The sequence below is a fragment of the Amblyomma americanum genome, chromosome 4 (genome assembly GCF_052857255.1).
Source record: "Amblyomma americanum isolate KBUSLIRL-KWMA chromosome 4, ASM5285725v1, whole genome shotgun sequence".
Classification (NCBI taxonomy): Eukaryota; Metazoa; Arthropoda; class Arachnida; order Ixodida; family Ixodidae; genus Amblyomma; species Amblyomma americanum.
Genome location: NC_135500.1, coordinates 23,702,317 through 23,719,522, shown reverse-complemented (window position 1 = coordinate 23,719,522; position 17,206 = coordinate 23,702,317). Strand labels below are relative to the sequence as shown.

Here is a 17,206-nt window from a genome sequence, read left to right as displayed (position 1 = left end):
AAACGGCAAGAATACTGGTTTGATTGCGCATATTATCTATCGACGGGGACATCACATGACATTCTTCACGACGTTCAGAGTAAAAGACCCCATCCGTACCGTCTTTACTTCAGTGGGAAAGGCAGCGGAAACGGCACGAACATGCTTCTAACCAGGCAATTTTTCACTCTGCAGTTGCTGTTCTCCGCCATTGGTAACAACAACAACGGCACGTTTCCGGTGACAAGGACACACCCTCCTCAATATAGCGGCCATGGAATTCACCGCCTGGCAGATCTTCATTACAACCGGTAAGAATACTGGTTTGATTGCGCATATTATCCATCGACGGGGACATCACATGACATTCTTCAAGACATTCAGCATAAAAGGCCCCATCCGTACCGTCTTTACTTCAGTGGGAAAGGCAGCGGCAACGGCACGAACATGCTTCTAACCGGGCAATTTTTCAGTCTGCAGTTGCTGCTCTCCGCCATTGGTGACAACAATAACGGCACGTTTCAGGTGACAAGGACACACCCTCCTCAAGATGGCGGCCATGGAATTCACCGTCTGGCAGATCTTCATTACAACCGGCAAGAACATTGGTTTGATTGCGCATATTATCCATCGACGGGGACATCACATGACATTCTTCAATACGTTCATCATAAAAGGCCCCATCCGTACCTTTTCTACTTGAGTGGGAAAGGCAGCGGCAACGGGACGAACATGCTTCTGACCAGGCAATTTTTCACTTCGCAGTTGCTGCTCTCCGCCATTGGTGATAACAACAACGACACGTTTCCGGTGACAAGGACACACCCTCCTCAAGATTGCGGCCATGGAATTCACCGCCTGGAAGATCTTAATTACAACAGGCAAGAATACTGGTTTGATAACGCATATTATCCATCGACGAGGACATCCCATGACATTCTTCAAGACGTTCAGCATAAAAGGTCCCATCCGTACATTTTTTACTTCAGTGGGAAGGCAGCGGCAACGGCACGAACATGCTTCAACCCAGGCAATTTTTAACTCTGCAGTTGCTGCTCTCCGCCATTGGTGACAACAACAACGGCACGTTTCCGGTGAGAAGGACACACCCTCATCAATATAGCGGCCATGGAATTCACCACCTGGCAGATCTTCATTACAACCGGCAAGAATACTGGTTTGATTGCGCATATTATCCATCGACGGGGACATCACATGACATTCTTCAAGAAATTCAGCATAAAAGGCCCCATCCCTACCGTCTTTACCTCAGTGCTAAAGGCAGCGGCAACGGCACGAACATGCTGCTAACCAGGCAATTTTTCACTATGCAGTTTCTGCACTCCGCCATTGGTGACAACAACAACGGCACGTTCCCGGTGACAAGGACACACCCTCCTCAAGATGGCGGCCATGGAATTCACCGCCTGGCAGATCTTCATTACAACCGGCAAGAATACTGGTTTGATTGTGCATATTATCTATCGACGGGGACATCCCATGACATTCTTCAAGACGTTCAGCATAAAAGGTCCCATCCGTACATTTTTTACTTCAGTGGGAAGGCAGCGGCAACGGCACGAACATGCTTCAACCCAGGCAATTTTTAACTCTGCAGTTGCTGCTCTCCGCCATTGGTGACAACAACAACGGCACGTTTCCGGTGAGAAGGACACACCCTTATCAATATAGCGGCCATGGAATTCACCACCTGGCAGATCTTCATTACAACCGGCAAGAATACTGGTTTGATTGCGCATATTATCCATCGACGGGGACATCACATGACATTCTTCAAGAAGTTCAGCATAAAAGGCCCCATCCCTACCGTCTTTACCTCAGTGCTAAAGGCAGCGGCAACAGCACGAACATGCTGCTAACCAGGCAATTTTTCACTATGCAGTTTCTGCACTCCGCCATTGGTGACAACAACAACGGCACGTTTCCGGTGACAAGGACACACCCTCCTCAAGATAGCGGCCATGGAATTCACCGCCTGGCAGATCTTCATTACAACCGCCAAGAATACTGGTTTGATTGCTCATATTATCCATCGACGGGGACATCACATGACATTCTTCAAGACGTTCAGCATAAAAGGCCCCATCCGTACCGTCTATACTTGAGTGGGAAAGGCAGCGGCAACGGCACGAACATGCTTCTAACCGGGCAATTTTACACTCTGCAGTTGCTGCTCTCCGCCATTGGTGACAACAACAACGGCACGTTTCCGGTGACAAGGAAACACCCTCCTCAAGATAGCGGCCATGGAATTCACCGCCTGGCAGATCTTCGTTACAACCGAAGAGAATACTGGTTTGATTGCGCATATTATCCATCGTCGGGGACATCACATGACATTCATCAAGACGTTCAGCATAACAGGCCCCATTCGTACCTTTTTTACTTCAGTGGGAAAGGCAGCGGCAAGGGCACGAACATGCTTCTATCTAGGCAATTTTTCACTCTGCAGTTGCTGCTCTCCGCCATTGATGACAACAACAACGGCACGTTTCCGGTGACAAGGACACACCCTCCTCAATATAGCGGCCATGGAATTCACCGCCTGGCAGATCTTTATTACAAACGGCAAGAATACTGGTTTGATTGCGCATATTATCTATCGACGGGGACATCACATGACATTCTTCACGACGTTCAGAGTAAAAGACCCCATCCGTACCGTCTTTACTTCAGTGGGAAAGGCAGCGGAAACGGCACGAACATGCTTCTAACCAGGCAATTTTTCACTCTGCAGTTGCTGTTCTCCGCCATTGGTAACAACAACAACGGCACGTTTCCGGTGACAAGGACACACCCTCCTCAATATAGCGGCCATGGAATTCACCGCCTGGCATATCTTCATTACAACCGGTAAGAATACTGGTTTGATTGCGCATATTATCCATCGACGGGGACATCACATGACATTCTTCAAGACATTCAGCATAAAAGGCCCCATCCGTACCGTCTTTACTTCAGTGGGAAAGGCAGCGGCAACGGCACGAACATGCTTCTAACCGGGCAATTTTTCAGTCTGCAGTTGGTGCTCTCCGCCATTGGTGACAACAATAACGGCACGTTTCAGGTGACAAGGACACACCCTCCTCAAGATGGCGGCCATGGAATTCACCGCCTGGCAGATCTTCATTACAACCGGCAAGAACACTGGTTTGATTGCGCATATTGTCCATCGACGGGGACATCACATGACATTATTCAAGAAGTTCAGCATAAAAGGCCCCATCCGTACCGTATTTACTTCAGTGCGAAAGGCAGCGGCAACGGCACGAACATGCTTCTAACCACGCAATTTTTCACATTGCAGTTGCTGCTCTCCGCCATTGGTGACAACAACAACGACACGTTTCTGGTGACAAGGACACACCCTCCTCAAGATAGCGGCCATGGAATTCACCGCCTGGCAGATCTTCATTACAACCGGCAAGAATGCTGGTTTGATTGCGCATATTATCCATCGACGGGGACATCACATGACATTCTTCAAGACGTTCAGCGTAAAAGGCCCCATTACTACCGTCTTTGCTTCAGTGGGAGAGGCAGCGCCAACGGCACGAGCATGCTTCTAACCAGGCAATTTTTCACTCTGCAGCTGCTGTTCTCCGCCATTGGTGACAACAACAACGGCACGTTTCCGGTGACAAGGACACACCCTTCTCAAGATAGCGGCCAAGGAATTCACCGTCTGGCAGATCTTCATTACAACCGGCAAGAACATTGGTTTGATTGCGCATATTATCCATCGACGGGGACATCACATGACATTCTTCAATACGTTCATCATAAAAGGCCCCATCCGTACCTTTTCTACTTGAGTGGGAAAGGCAGCGGCAACGGGACGAACATGCTTCTGACCAGGCAATTTTTCACTTCGCAGTTGCTGCTCTCCGCCATTGGTGATAACAACAACGACACGTTTCGGTGACAAGGACACACCCTCCTCAAGATAGCGGCCATGGAATTCACCGCCTGGCAGACCTTCATTACAACCGGCAAGAATACTGGTTTGATTGCTCATATTATCCATCGACGGGGACATCACATGACATTCTTCAAGACGTTCAGCATAAAAGGCCCCATCCGTAGCGTCTATACTTCAGTGGGAAAGGCAGCGGCAACGGCACGAACATGCTTCTAACCGGGCAATTTTACACTCTGCAGTTGCTGCTCTCCGCCATTGTTGACAACAACAACGGCACGTTTCCAGTGACAAGGACACACCCTCCTCAAGATAGCGGCCATGGAATTCACCGCCTGGCAGATCTTCATTACAACCGGCAAGAATACTGGTTTGATTGCGCATATTATCCACCGACGGGGACATCACATGACATTCTTCAAGACGTTCAGCATAAAAGGCCCCATCCGTACCTTTTTTACTTCAGTGGGAAGGCAGCGGACGGCACGAACATGCTTCAAACCAAGCAATTTTTCACTCTGCAGTTGCTGCTCTCCGCCATTGATGACAACAACAACGGCACGTTTCCGGTGACAAGGACACACCCTCCTCAATATAGCGGCCATGGAATTCACCGCCTGGCAGATCTTCATTACAAACGGCAAGAATACTGGTTTGATTGCGCATATTATCTATCGACGGGGACATCACATGACATTCTTCACGACGTTCAGAGTAAAAGACCCCATCCGTACCGTCTTTACTTCAGTGGGAAAGGCAGCGGCAACGGCACGAACATGCTTCAACCCAGGCAATTTTTCACTCTGCAGTTGCTGCTCTCCGCCATTGATGACAACAACGGCACGTTTCCGGTGACAACCCAGTCAAAACGCACTACAGGATTCTAAGACAGAAAATTTCTGTAGTCTGTAGTCTTGTCGTATTTTGGGCATGTCTTGTGTAGTCTGTCTTGTCTTCTGTAGTCTGTCTTGTCTTTTGTAGTCCTGCCTTCTGTAGTCTGTCTTGTCTTTTATAGTCTGTCTTCTGTAGTTTGTCCTCTCTTTTGTAGTCTGTCTTGATTTCTGTAGTCTGTCTTGTCTTCTGTAGTCTGTCTTGTCTTCTGTAGTTTGCCTTGTCTTCTGTAGTGTGTCTTGTGTAGTGCTCGTACACTGTAACAGTCGTTACTGTCACCTGTCAATTAACACAGGATTTGTGTTCTGGAGTAGGCTATGCACAAAAATGCACAGCTTGTTAATGGTCGTCTGTCAATTAACACAAGCTTTGTGCATTCCAGAGTAATTCGTGCACAAAACCACTAGAATTGAAATGAAAATGATCAATATTTATTTACTGTTTCGTGCTTTTTTTTCGAGCTTGCTGATGCATGCTGTCCAACGTTGTCCTGGCCGCAGGTTCCTAGATACATCGCCCATGAGCCAAGAAAAATGGTTTTTGTCTTGGCTGAAAAAAACAAAAAATAGAGATCACTGCTGCTACCTGTGCAAAAAGATGTGAAAGCATTGATGCTTCCTCGACACTGGTCGCCTTCCAAATTTGGCGCCATGGCTGTTTTCTCGTTGACTTGATTGGTTATCAATTAACTCTTATTTTACCCTCATTTCATTCCAGCAACGATTTCGAGTTTTCAAAATTCCCTCCACGGATCGTTCCTGCCCACTCACTGAATACCCGCCCAGTCTAATAACGCGTTCATTGCCTTTCGCTTCTCAATAATTACCTAATTGCCTCTAATTTATCATTCTTTTTCCTATCTCCTGGTTAAGTATAGGACACTTATCACTGGTCACGTGATTGCTCATTTCGAGTTTTCAAACTTGGCGCCAAGCTTTGGCTTTGTCCATACTTCCAATTTTTCAAACTTGGCACTACGCTGTAGCTCCACCAGCTTTCAGGGTTTTCAAATTTCGCGCCACTTTTTCTCTGGCCCAGACACTTTTTGGACATTTTTGGCTGTAAATAATTATCCGATTATGAAATTTTCTTTTCGAGCAGCACCCTCACATCATCCTCTGCCAATTACACAACCAATCGTATGACGCTATCTCTTCTGAGTTGCCCACAACTGCTGCGGACACGATCCCCGGCAACATAGCCTAGTAAACTTCTCACTTTATTCAAAATGTTGTAATACTGAACAAGGCTTATGACTGGCCGAGTTGGTACTGACTCACCTTAAAACCAGCCAGAACACACAAGAAGACATGAGCTCAAGAGGCGGGACTAACAAAAATTTAATTGAAGATTTTGATTATTTCATTTGTGATAGTTTAACGTCCCAAAGCGACTCGGGCTATGAGGGACGCCGTAGTGGAGGGCTCCAGAAATTTCGACCACCTGGGGTTCATTAGCGTGCACTGACAACGCACAGTACACGGGCCTCTAAAATTTCGCCTCCATTGAAATTTGACTGGTGCGGCCAGGATAGAACCTGCATCTTTTGGGACAGCAGCCGAGCGCCATAACCACTGACCCACTGCGGCAGCATCATTGAAAGAAAGCCGTAAAAGGAGACCCGCGAAGAGATACAAGCGCACAATAACCCAAAGCAGTGAAAGGGCAAAGTGCAATCAAAGGTCACTGGCATACTAATGAATCATCTGAAAAAGCAAATTCCTTACTGTGAAGGTTTTCTGATGGCTTAGCCACACGTGTCCTTAGCCTTACCGATGTAGTAAGCCTCAACCATCTACCGACAGATTTATCCCTTCCATAAACCACTGATGTGTCGTGGAAATTAGGCGTGCAAAGAGACATGTCATCCTCAGATTTGCATTCACAAGATTGAGCATACAGTGCCAGATTAGAATTTGCCTTCCCCCTATAGAGTGAACGTGCTCAGTCAGGTGCAAATTCAATTATCTGCCTGTCTGCCCATATTAGTTGCAGCCATAAGGCAGTGGAACGCAATAAACTCCATTACTTTTGCAAGTGGTGAACCTTTTTTGTGACACTGTCCATTGTGGACAAGTACCCAGTTTTATCAAGCCTTTTTAATGGCGGCGCAAAGGCCTCCTGTCTTGCACTTCGCTGTTAAGACAACAGCAGCATTACGCTTTCCCGCGACTTTCTTGAGACTGTGAAATACTGTGGAGGTAAGGTGTATCAGCATCATCGGAGTATGTGCTCCCTACCCTCGAGCGAGTGAAAACATACGACAGGTTGTTGAGATGGGCAAGTGGGAACCCAGCTGCTTGGAAACCTGCTACAAGAATGCGTCCTCAGCAGTGATGGCATGACTTATCTAAAGCTGATGTCATGCACACGATTGCACACCCATCAAGTGTTTCCATCTTTACTGACCTTAACCAGCGATAAATACACCTCTTCACCATCCTTCCCCAACAACGAGTGGTCCGGCTTGTAGCTAAAAAGAGCCTTCCCCGATCTTTAGCTGTAGCCCCGACAAACATATTCGTCCACAAAGCGCAAGTCTGCATCAAGAAACTGCTAACGGTTCTGCCTAGACAATTCTGATGTAAAAGACAGGCCTTGACCGCATGCCTTAAAGACTCCTAAACATCTTGTGCCAACTTATCTGAGCCTTCTATGTCCAGAAAAATTACAGTCATGAACATAACGAAATGCTACTATGCCAAGGTCTTCCAAACAGGGCTCTAATGCCTTATTGACTTTAGACAAAAAAATGTTGCTGAGCAAAGGTACGACCTGCATGTAACTTAGAAGGGTCAGGGTTCGGGCTAGTGGGTAATCAGCATGAGGATTCATAGCGCACAGAATACACAGGACACAACACAAGCGCTTGTGTTGTGTCCTGTGTATTCTGTGCGCTATGAATCCTCATGCTCACCTGCATGTAAATACTGCCCTGCCAACTGACAAATGCGGATTTGCAGTAAAAGGACAACAGCCCCAAGAAGCCAGCAACCGAAATCACGCAATCATCTGTAAAAACATGTTCATTGTTCACCCTGATGCCGTTTGCACATACCTCAGAGGTCTATCATGTGACAATGAATAGTGCAGGCCCTCCATGTCGATGCTCACTGCAGAGCACCTGCCCAGGTTGCTGTCCACAAGAAACTAGAACTCCACAGAACTCCACTTTTGTGAGTTGGCAAGGCGGTATTTACATCAGAAATCAGGCATATGCAGAGGGTCCCAGGTTGCACTGTTCCTCCGTGACATTCTGTCCAGAGTCGATACCGCATCAAAGCCCTGTTTAGAAGGCCTCAGCATAGTAGCATTTCGTTATGTTGATAGCTACCTAATTTTTTTGCACAAGGAGGGCTCAGATAAGTTGGCACAAGACGTTTTAGAAATCTTTAGGCATGTGGTCAAAGCCTATCTTTTAGGTCTTAATTTCACTAAGCATAACCGTTTGTAGCTTCTTGACTTAGACCTGCGCTTTGCGGACGACCACATATGTTGGCGCCAAAGCCCAAGATCAGGAAGCCTCTTAGCTACGAGTTGAACCACTCGAGGCTGGTGAAGGACAGGTTGGCAATCACATGCATCACGACTGCTTTATGGAAGTCATGCCATCACAGTGTTTAGAATGCATTCTCGGAGCAGGTTTCCAAGCCAATGGCACCTGGGTTCCCACTTGCCCATCTTGCGCACCTGTCAGAGTGAGTTTTTACTCTCTCGAGGGAACGGAACACCGTTCACATGATGCTGACGTAGTTGAGCAGCCCAAAAAGACGAGCTCTATACCTTACCTCCATGCCATTTCGCACCATCCCAAGAAAGTTGCACCAAAGTATGATGTTGCTGTTGTCTTGACCGTTAAAAGTAAGGTATGAGCCCTTTGCTTCTTCGTTCAAACTAGGCTTGATACAACTACGGGTAATCGTCCGCTATGCACAGTGGCAGATAAAAATGTTCACCACTGGCAAAAGTAAACCGGTTTTTTGCATTCCACTGCCTCGTAGCTGAAACTACTATGGGCAGACAAGCAGGTATCTGAATGTGCGCCTGGCTGAGAGCACTTTCACTGTACAGAGAGGAAGGCGAATTTTCACCTGAAACTGCACGTTCAATCTCGTGAATGCAATCGGAGAACGACCTTTCTCTTTGCACGCCTGACTTCTGCGGCACATCAGTGGTTTAGGGAAGTGATAAATCTGTCCTGATATAGTTGAGGCTTACTACATCAGTAAGGCTAAAAACAAGTGCCTGGCTAAACCGTCGGTGAACCTTCACTTTAAGGAATTAGTTTTTTAGATGGTTTACTAGTACATCAGTGCCTTTCGGTTATTTTTTGCCCTCTCACTGCTTTGGTGTCTTGCGTGCTTGAATCTCTTTGCAGGTCTTCTTTTGCCACTTTCCTTCAATAAAAATTCAGTTGTTACACCAGCCTCATCTTGTGCTCATCTCTTCTCCTCTTTTTTGTCTTCCGGCTGGTTATAAGATGTAATACTGAATGCCGAAAGAAAGCCATTTTAGAGTCAAGTGCACTTATACTGGCCACAGCTATAATGAATGTTTATTTATTACAAAAAATAGTGCTTACTTCATTAATTTATGCATGAACTATATGACACTGCATCAAAATAAAAAAAGGACTAAGCCTCTAACCCTCATGGCCAAACTGCAGTTACAGCAAACAAAAGGACACCATAAACCTGCCCCACATGCAAAAGCTTGCACTACAGGCCAATGCAGAAATAAAATCAGATTACTTCCCAAACTGCATAACACTGCCACGCAAAGTAAAGATTGTGACAGGCAATAAAGGAGCAACAAAAAAGCAAACTGTAGGTAGCAGCCAATCTCATGCAGACAAGCTACAAGGTCAGGCCAACATAGACGTGGAAGAAATTTGAAAAAAAGAGCCACAACAAGCACATAATAATTTTTAAGGTTTTCACAGCCCTTTGAATGGCAAATACTTTCCTGGAAAAACATAACAGAAGTGGCAATTTTTTTTCGGCAATCAATTTTTTTCATGTACTTCATTATTCTTGAAGCATGGGCGGGCATAGAGTAGTCAGATTAGTGCATGCGTTCCTAAGCAATGCCATGCCAAAAACTGTACTTACAGAAAAAGCTTGCCTTACTGAGTGAATACCACTGGCCATCCACTGATTTCCAAGCCTGCTCCAGGTCCCTGGCAAAAATCACACTCAACTTGGTGGCTTGCACAACTTCCATGCAAATCTTGGTCTTTAGCTGGAAAAAAATTGAGGTTCAGTGAGATATAAAATTTTACATGCATTGCTTTGTTTCAATGACCGACTAAGAAAGAAACAGCGGTTTCTGTGAGCGCAACTATTTTTTCACACTAGCTTTCTACAGTAAACCATGTTTATCGCGATCTAATTCACACTGACTTGCTGCACGGCCCCAGCACTACTGTGTATAGCTCTATGGTTTCAAATGCTTGTTAGCTCTGAGCCCTTGGGCTTGCACTCGTTAATGCAGAAAACCTCGGAAAGGGCAACCAGCGCTTTGAGCTTTAAGCCATAGGTATTCAGAAGCTCAGTGGTCTGTGGGAGAACTTTTGGCTGGGTGACACAGTAGCAAATGCTGCTCCAGCTACTTTCACTCCATTGCAAAAAACTCGCACAGCAGAGACCGGTCTTCCATTTTGCATTGCAGAAACAATAACTGAAATTCAAAGCACGCATACTAAATGCACACCTACCTTCCAACACAGCTTCATAAAAATGGGTATAATGGGTATAATGCACAGTCTGTATTCAACAAGGTTGCTGAACTAGAATCCTTGTTAAAAAAGCTTGAGAATTGTTTTGATGTTCTGATGATAACAGAGACATGGCAAACAAGCAGTTGTGACACTTTTGACCTTCCTAATATGACAACTTTTTCTGTTAGTAGAACTACTCGTCGCGGTGGTGGTGTGTCTGTGCTAGTAAGCTCTCTGTTACAGCCTGCCTTGCTTTCAGAATTCTCTTGTGTCACAGATAATTTTGAGATTATTTGTCTGCAAATCAAAGACGCTGTAATTGCAACTTGTTATCGCCCTCCGGATGGTTCTCTCCTTGAATTTTTTCTGTTTTTAGATAATTTATTGTCATTTGTTAACCAAAACAGATACAATGTGATACTTGCCGGTGATTTTAATGTTGATATGAGTAGCAATAGTATGAAGAAAACAGATTTTGAAAATGTATTGCTATCTAATGGCTGTATAAACCATATTGTTTCTCCCACACGACTAACGTCGTCCACGCAAACAATTCTAGATTTAGTAATAACAAATTATGATGCTAACCTTGTCAGTTCCGGTGTTCTTACTTACCCTATTAGTGATCACTTGCCTGTGTTTTGTAGCATAAAATTTAGTACTCGGGGAAACTTCCACCATAAAGTGTTTAATCTTTTTCAGCCTGTTACACCTACCCTCTTAGAAGCTTTTTATCATGAGTTGGAAACAGTTTGTTGGGACAACGTCCTTCAGGCAACAAATGCGAACGTAGCTTATGATACCTTTTTGAGTTTGTTTCTTTCGGTATACCAACGTCACTTCGTATTCCAACGCCACACGGGTAATAAGAGATGTCGAAAACCTTGGGTGACAAAGTACCTATTGAAGAAGATCGAAAAGAAAGAACGTCTGTTTAAAACATTTATGCGAACTCGTACAGCATCTGATCTCGCTACGTTCAAAAAATTTCGTAATGACTTGACTAAGCAGCTAAGAAAAGCAAGAGAACTCTACTATCAGAATATGTTCGGTTCCAACGTAAAGCGCACTGACTTAATGTGGAATAACTTAAATGCACTGATGGGTCGGAGCGAGAAAAAACAGATAGTTGAAGAAGTTTTTCACGAAGGACAATTATTAAAAGGAGAAGAAATGGTAAATATTTTTAATGACTACTTTGTTAACAGAGATTTTACTAAAAACCAGACATCATACAAAACTTTAGGGCAGAAAAACTCTAGCACAATATTTTTTGAATCAACAGATGCAAATGAAGTGTGTTCTCTTTTTTTGAGTTTAAATAATTCTCATAGTGTTGATGCAGATGGTATACAAATAAGACCTGTCAAGTATGTGATACGTATAATGAGCCCCATTCTAGCGCATATTTTTAATCTCTGCATTTCTACAGCTGTTTTTCCAACAAAAATGCAAGTCGCCCGTGTGATAGCCTTATATAAGAAAGGTGATAAAAATGATGTATCTAACTACAGACCGGTGTCAATTCTTCCTGCCTTTTCGAAAGGTCTCGAGTAAATCATCCTAGATCGAATATCGCGCTTCTGCAACAAGCATAATATAATAACTACTTCGCAATATGGCTTTAGAAGGGACAGGTCTACAGAGCTGGCGCTGTTGGACCATAAGGAATATATTCTAAAACATTTTGAAGAGAAATGTATTGTTATCGGTATTTTTGTTGATTTTAGCCAAGCTTTCAATTATATTAGTCATACTATCCTTTTTGAAAAACTGCATCATGTATCCGGGGACATGTTTTGGCCCTGCTCCAAAGTTATCTCTCAAGTAGATTTCAATATGTCGACATAAATGGTTTCATTTCTCACAGAAAAAAAATAATTTCAGGAGTCCCACAGGGTAGCATTTTAGGCCCTGTCCTATTTAATTTGTACATTAACGATATTGTACGCATCTGCTCAGATACCAAGTTCGTTATATATGCCGACGACACGAGTGCTTTGGTGCCATCACGTTCTGAAGCTGAAGGAATTACTAAAGCAAATATTTTTCTGCGCAAATTGGACTCGTGGATTTCCAGCAATCAATTAAAACTTAACGCAAACAAAACAAAGGTGGTAATTTTTCGACCAAAAAGTAGACAAATTTCGTTACAAAGAACCGTAATGTTTAGATCCGCAGCCATTGATGTGGTAGATACTGTCAAGGTGTTAGGGGTATATTTTACTTCAACTTTACAATGGAATGATCATGTAAACAGTCTAATCAGCAAACTGAGCTGCATAACTGGAATTTTAAATCGCAATCGCTATACTCTTCCAAAAAAAGTTAAACTAATGGTCTATAACGCTCTCTTTGTTTCCCACCTAAACTACTCTCATTTAGTCTGGGGAACATCAACAAAAACTAATCTGTTGAAGCTTGAAAGGCTACAGAAAAAAATAGTACGAATAATTGAAAACGTTGAATACACAGCGCCTTCTTCAGATATCTTTTCTTCGCTTAATTTATTGAAAGTAAGAAATATTTACGAATACAAATTATGCAGGCAGTACCGTGTAAGTGTCCAACGAGAGAGTACAGTTTTTACTGAAATGGCAGAACTAAAACCCAATTATCCCATCTACAGCACCAGAACACCAGAACGATGGAAAGTTCCAAAATGTCGTACTGCCTATGGACAACAAACACTCCGGTATAACCTTCCGCGATTATTGAATGCTGCCGAAAAAGAAGGCGCTGATGTATCCAATATGTCTCTTCCAAATATGTACAAATATTTTGCTACTCATAATCTTTTTTGTGAATGAACGCACAGGTCTATCTTTATGTTCAATTACATCGCATTGTTTACTTTTCAAAAAAAAAAATGTTTTTCCAGGAGTCCAAACCCAGTGTTCGATTGAAACTCTTATTTAGGCTTATTTTATTTTGTGATGCAATATAGTGCTGTTTATTATTTTTTTTCCTCTTTGCAACAAAAAAAAAATGTGTGTCTATTGTCCCGCTCTGCTGCTGTATCCACTGTAAGGGGGCGGAGGATTTTTCAAGCCACAAATGTACGGCTTTTCCCTCTGCCTCCTTCCACTTCTTTGTGGAGAATAAAACTTGTATGTATGTATGTATGTAAATACCAGTCAGTACATGTAGCTTTCAGTTTATCCAAAAATTATAAGCAACCAACAAACAATAAACATTAAAAGAGAAATAAAATAACCAGAATTGTTTAAAAAATCTGTCAGAATAATTATGTGACATCCACAACACTCCAGCAGTTCTTCGGTTTTTTGCACCTTCAAACCACACTTTTTTACAGGCACATTTGCACAGAAATTGTGTTGAACCTGATCTTTAAGAATCTTTTTTGGTGCAACAGTAGGAAGAAACCAGGTTTTACCCAAAAACGAAGCACCCTGCACATTGCATCACAAGCCCAGATGGTGCACTTGAGTAGCCTCTTATGCTTATGCAAGAAACAGGAACAGAGATATCTTGACTAAATCAAAAAAAGAGGAAGTGCAGTGCATGTGTAATGCAGAGAAGATATAAGCAATACCACACTAAACACTGGGAGGATTCCAAGAGTAGGTGAATGCATGAATGGGTGGCAATCAGGTGGCTAAATGAGATTAGGAAATTTGAGGAAAAAGGGTGGTAGCATGCGGCACAGGAGACAGTTACCTAATATGAACTAGAGAACCATTGTTCTGCACTAATTTTAACAGCACATTCACACGACAGACAAAATCCCTAGCTCCAGGAACAGACTGAGCATCATGCAACTCAATGTCAATCACCATTGCAAATGGCACCAGCACCACAGACTGCACATGAGGAAAAGTAGACATATTTTTGCTCTCAACTTTGAGCAGCAGTCAGCTGCGCTTTTAGGAGCAAAGCTCTAAGTACGGCAACATTGGCACTTTGTTTTACTGACATGAGGGTGCTTGTGAGCGTGCAAGTCCCATGTTTGTTTTGCACCAAATGTGTTAATTGCGAGGTATGTTTAACTAAAGAGGGGCATCTAACATGGGCATCAGCTCTTCATTACTTCCCTTCTATATCGCTCTCTTATATCACGGTTCAAGTGTCCACCAAAATGTGAGACAGTTACTGTTACATTTCCTTGAATTTTCCTTCAACTAATTTTAAATTTTTCAAGTATACAGCTTTAGGAAGGTAGAGGTACAAACTGTGCAGTATAACCATATGCTATGGCAATAAACCAGCAATAAATCTGTGCTGACAGCAGCTTGCCCAGTGCATTGCAAGGATGCTATACCATACAAGGATTGGTGTCATCGTGCAATGTTACACTACTGACTGACAATTTGTTCTGTGTCAGAAATACTGGTAAACCATCATTGTAGAGCACAATGTTTTTAAAGGGATAAATGAACATATAGGTCCTTTTCGAGGACACATATGCATACCAGGCAACAGGTGTGCAATGTCAAAGCACGTTTTTGTTAACAGCAGCTGCGTCAAGAGCTACATCAGCGACTATATTTTGTACAAGTCTACAGTTCCGGTAATTATAAGCTGAGGTACTGCTGTGAAGTGCATGTAGAGTTTCATGCATTTCTAAACCTAGCTGCAAGCCTATATTGAAAATATTTTTCTAAATAGGCAGCTAAGATATGCATCACTGAAAAAGAATAACTACCATGAACGGATCAGGAGGGATGACACAGCCGAAGGCAGGAAGCACACATGGCCCAATAGATGCAGGCCGCTGGCAACTGCAAATAAATACATCCAGAGCAACAGCTGTCAGTGGCTGTAGCCATGTCATGAATGACAAGAGAGGAAATCGTCTACTGCTTTAAAAACTAAACTTAGACGTTTTATGTAAATAAAAAACCAATGAGCTAGCCCATGACAAAACAAATGAACAGATTTTATGTAATGCACCCATATACATTCTTTGAGAAGTCACAATGACTGTTATAACCACACTGAAAGATGAGCTGGCTGAAATACCACACACCATTATGAATATAGGATGTGCAGGTTTTCATTAATTCCTATCATGGTGCCTTGCACCAATGTCTAGGTATTAAATTGAAAGTTGCAACCAGTCTGCCTTGGTTAAATGAGAAGAGAGAATGGAAAAAAGCATGCCTTCACTAGCAAGAAGCTTGATATCTCACAGCACAGCTTGGCATCATAGAAAAATTGCTAGCGCATTTAACAAATCTGCATACAATTAAAAGCTGCACAAATTTGTCGACTGGCAATGCAAGTAAAGGCAAGAGAAACAAAAAAATACCGAAGAACACTCGTGAGTGCGGCGAAGGGAGGTCTGTGGGTAGGATCCCGTGCCTGGGAAGAGTTCCGAGCTCGGAGAATCGCCGGCACCACAGCTGATGGCACGCAACCAAGAATAAATAACAAAGCGAAAATAAGTAACAAAAACCATCGACAATGGCGAACGACTTGAATGCGGGCCACAAAAGCGAGGGATATAGCAAAAAGGTAGAAATCCTAAATAATTGTGCAGTTGCATATCCGACAGCTCGAAGTGCTCAGAAGGAGAGGAAGCATCAACGTTTACAGCTCAGGAGACGCAAGATTGATCTAACTTTGACATAACACTGCCTCAAATCCTGTTCCACTGGGGAAGCACAGACAAGTTTACAAATGACAAGGCGATGAATATGAACTAGCCTTTCGCATGCGATCACTGTCTCAAAATTTAGTATGACGCATATTAAGGCACAAGCACTAATCTGATGAGTACTAACCCTGAGCAAAATAGTGCGGTGTCTGATCGCAGCTGGCCTAGCGCGTGCGCTCCGCCGCGCGGCACTTCTCGCTCGTCTTCTACGCAGTGCAAATCCATGCTTTTGCTCCGAGTGTCGAAGCGCTAGCAAGCGAAAGCGTAACTCTGTTGTGATATCTGGTGTCATTTTTACTTACCACGGCAGGCGAGTAATAAATGCACATAAAGACAATGAGAACAACACTTTTCATGCAGGATATAGGCCCTGCTTTTTTGGCGCCGCATTATAGCTGCGGCAACCGCAGGCGGACTGCCTCCACTCACATCCCTATATAGCCGCATACAAATAGCGCGTGTGAATACAGATCATTAGCAAAGAAACGCAGAGCGGGACTCACCGGCCATGCGATTCATCCAGGCTTAGTAAAACGGCGCAGGAGTCTTCGTTCCCCTAACAGATGAAAAGACGTCGCAGCACTCTTCATGGCTTACCCGTTGAAACTCGCCAATGTTGACAGGCCGAAATCCTGGTCGTTGGCTTCCAAAACACACTCCTGCTCACCTTCCTATTGAATGAGTTCTTCACACGTGTCCGCCGTACAAGTACTCAAGCAATGCCTCAAAGAGGCAAATAATACAAAACACGCGTTGTCGGTTGCGCTGCAATGGCGCCGACGGCTGCGCTTTCGTGTCGGTGAAAAATTACAACCGACAAAAAATTTTTTTTTAAACCATGAATACTTTTATTATCTTCATAACAAAGACACTGCATTTATTTTAAATTATTTTAAGATTATTTAAAAATACTACAGCGCTTTCAGTTACTTTTTCTGGCATGTCGTTTGTAGAAGCTGCGATCCTGTGATCCCCTGAAGTGACCCGGATGCACTAGCAGACGACGGAGCAGACGACGGTGTTGACAGAATGCAATTTTTTTTTATGCCAGATAAAA

At 43.7% G+C, this 17,206-nt stretch overlaps 1 long non-coding RNA gene across 1 annotated transcript; it reads right to left on the bottom strand.

Annotated features, from left to right (window-relative positions):
• Positions 1-5,221: 5,221 nt before the first annotated feature.
• LOC144130051 (uncharacterized) lies at positions 5,222-16,898 on the bottom strand. The gene is made up of 4 exons (XR_013313945.1): positions 16,653-16,898; positions 15,802-15,895; positions 9,922-15,271; positions 5,222-5,359 (listed from the first exon to the last, which is right to left on the bottom strand). It is a non-coding gene; the product is annotated as an uncharacterized LOC144130051 (long non-coding RNA).
• Between the last annotated feature and the right edge of the window lie 308 nt (positions 16,899-17,206).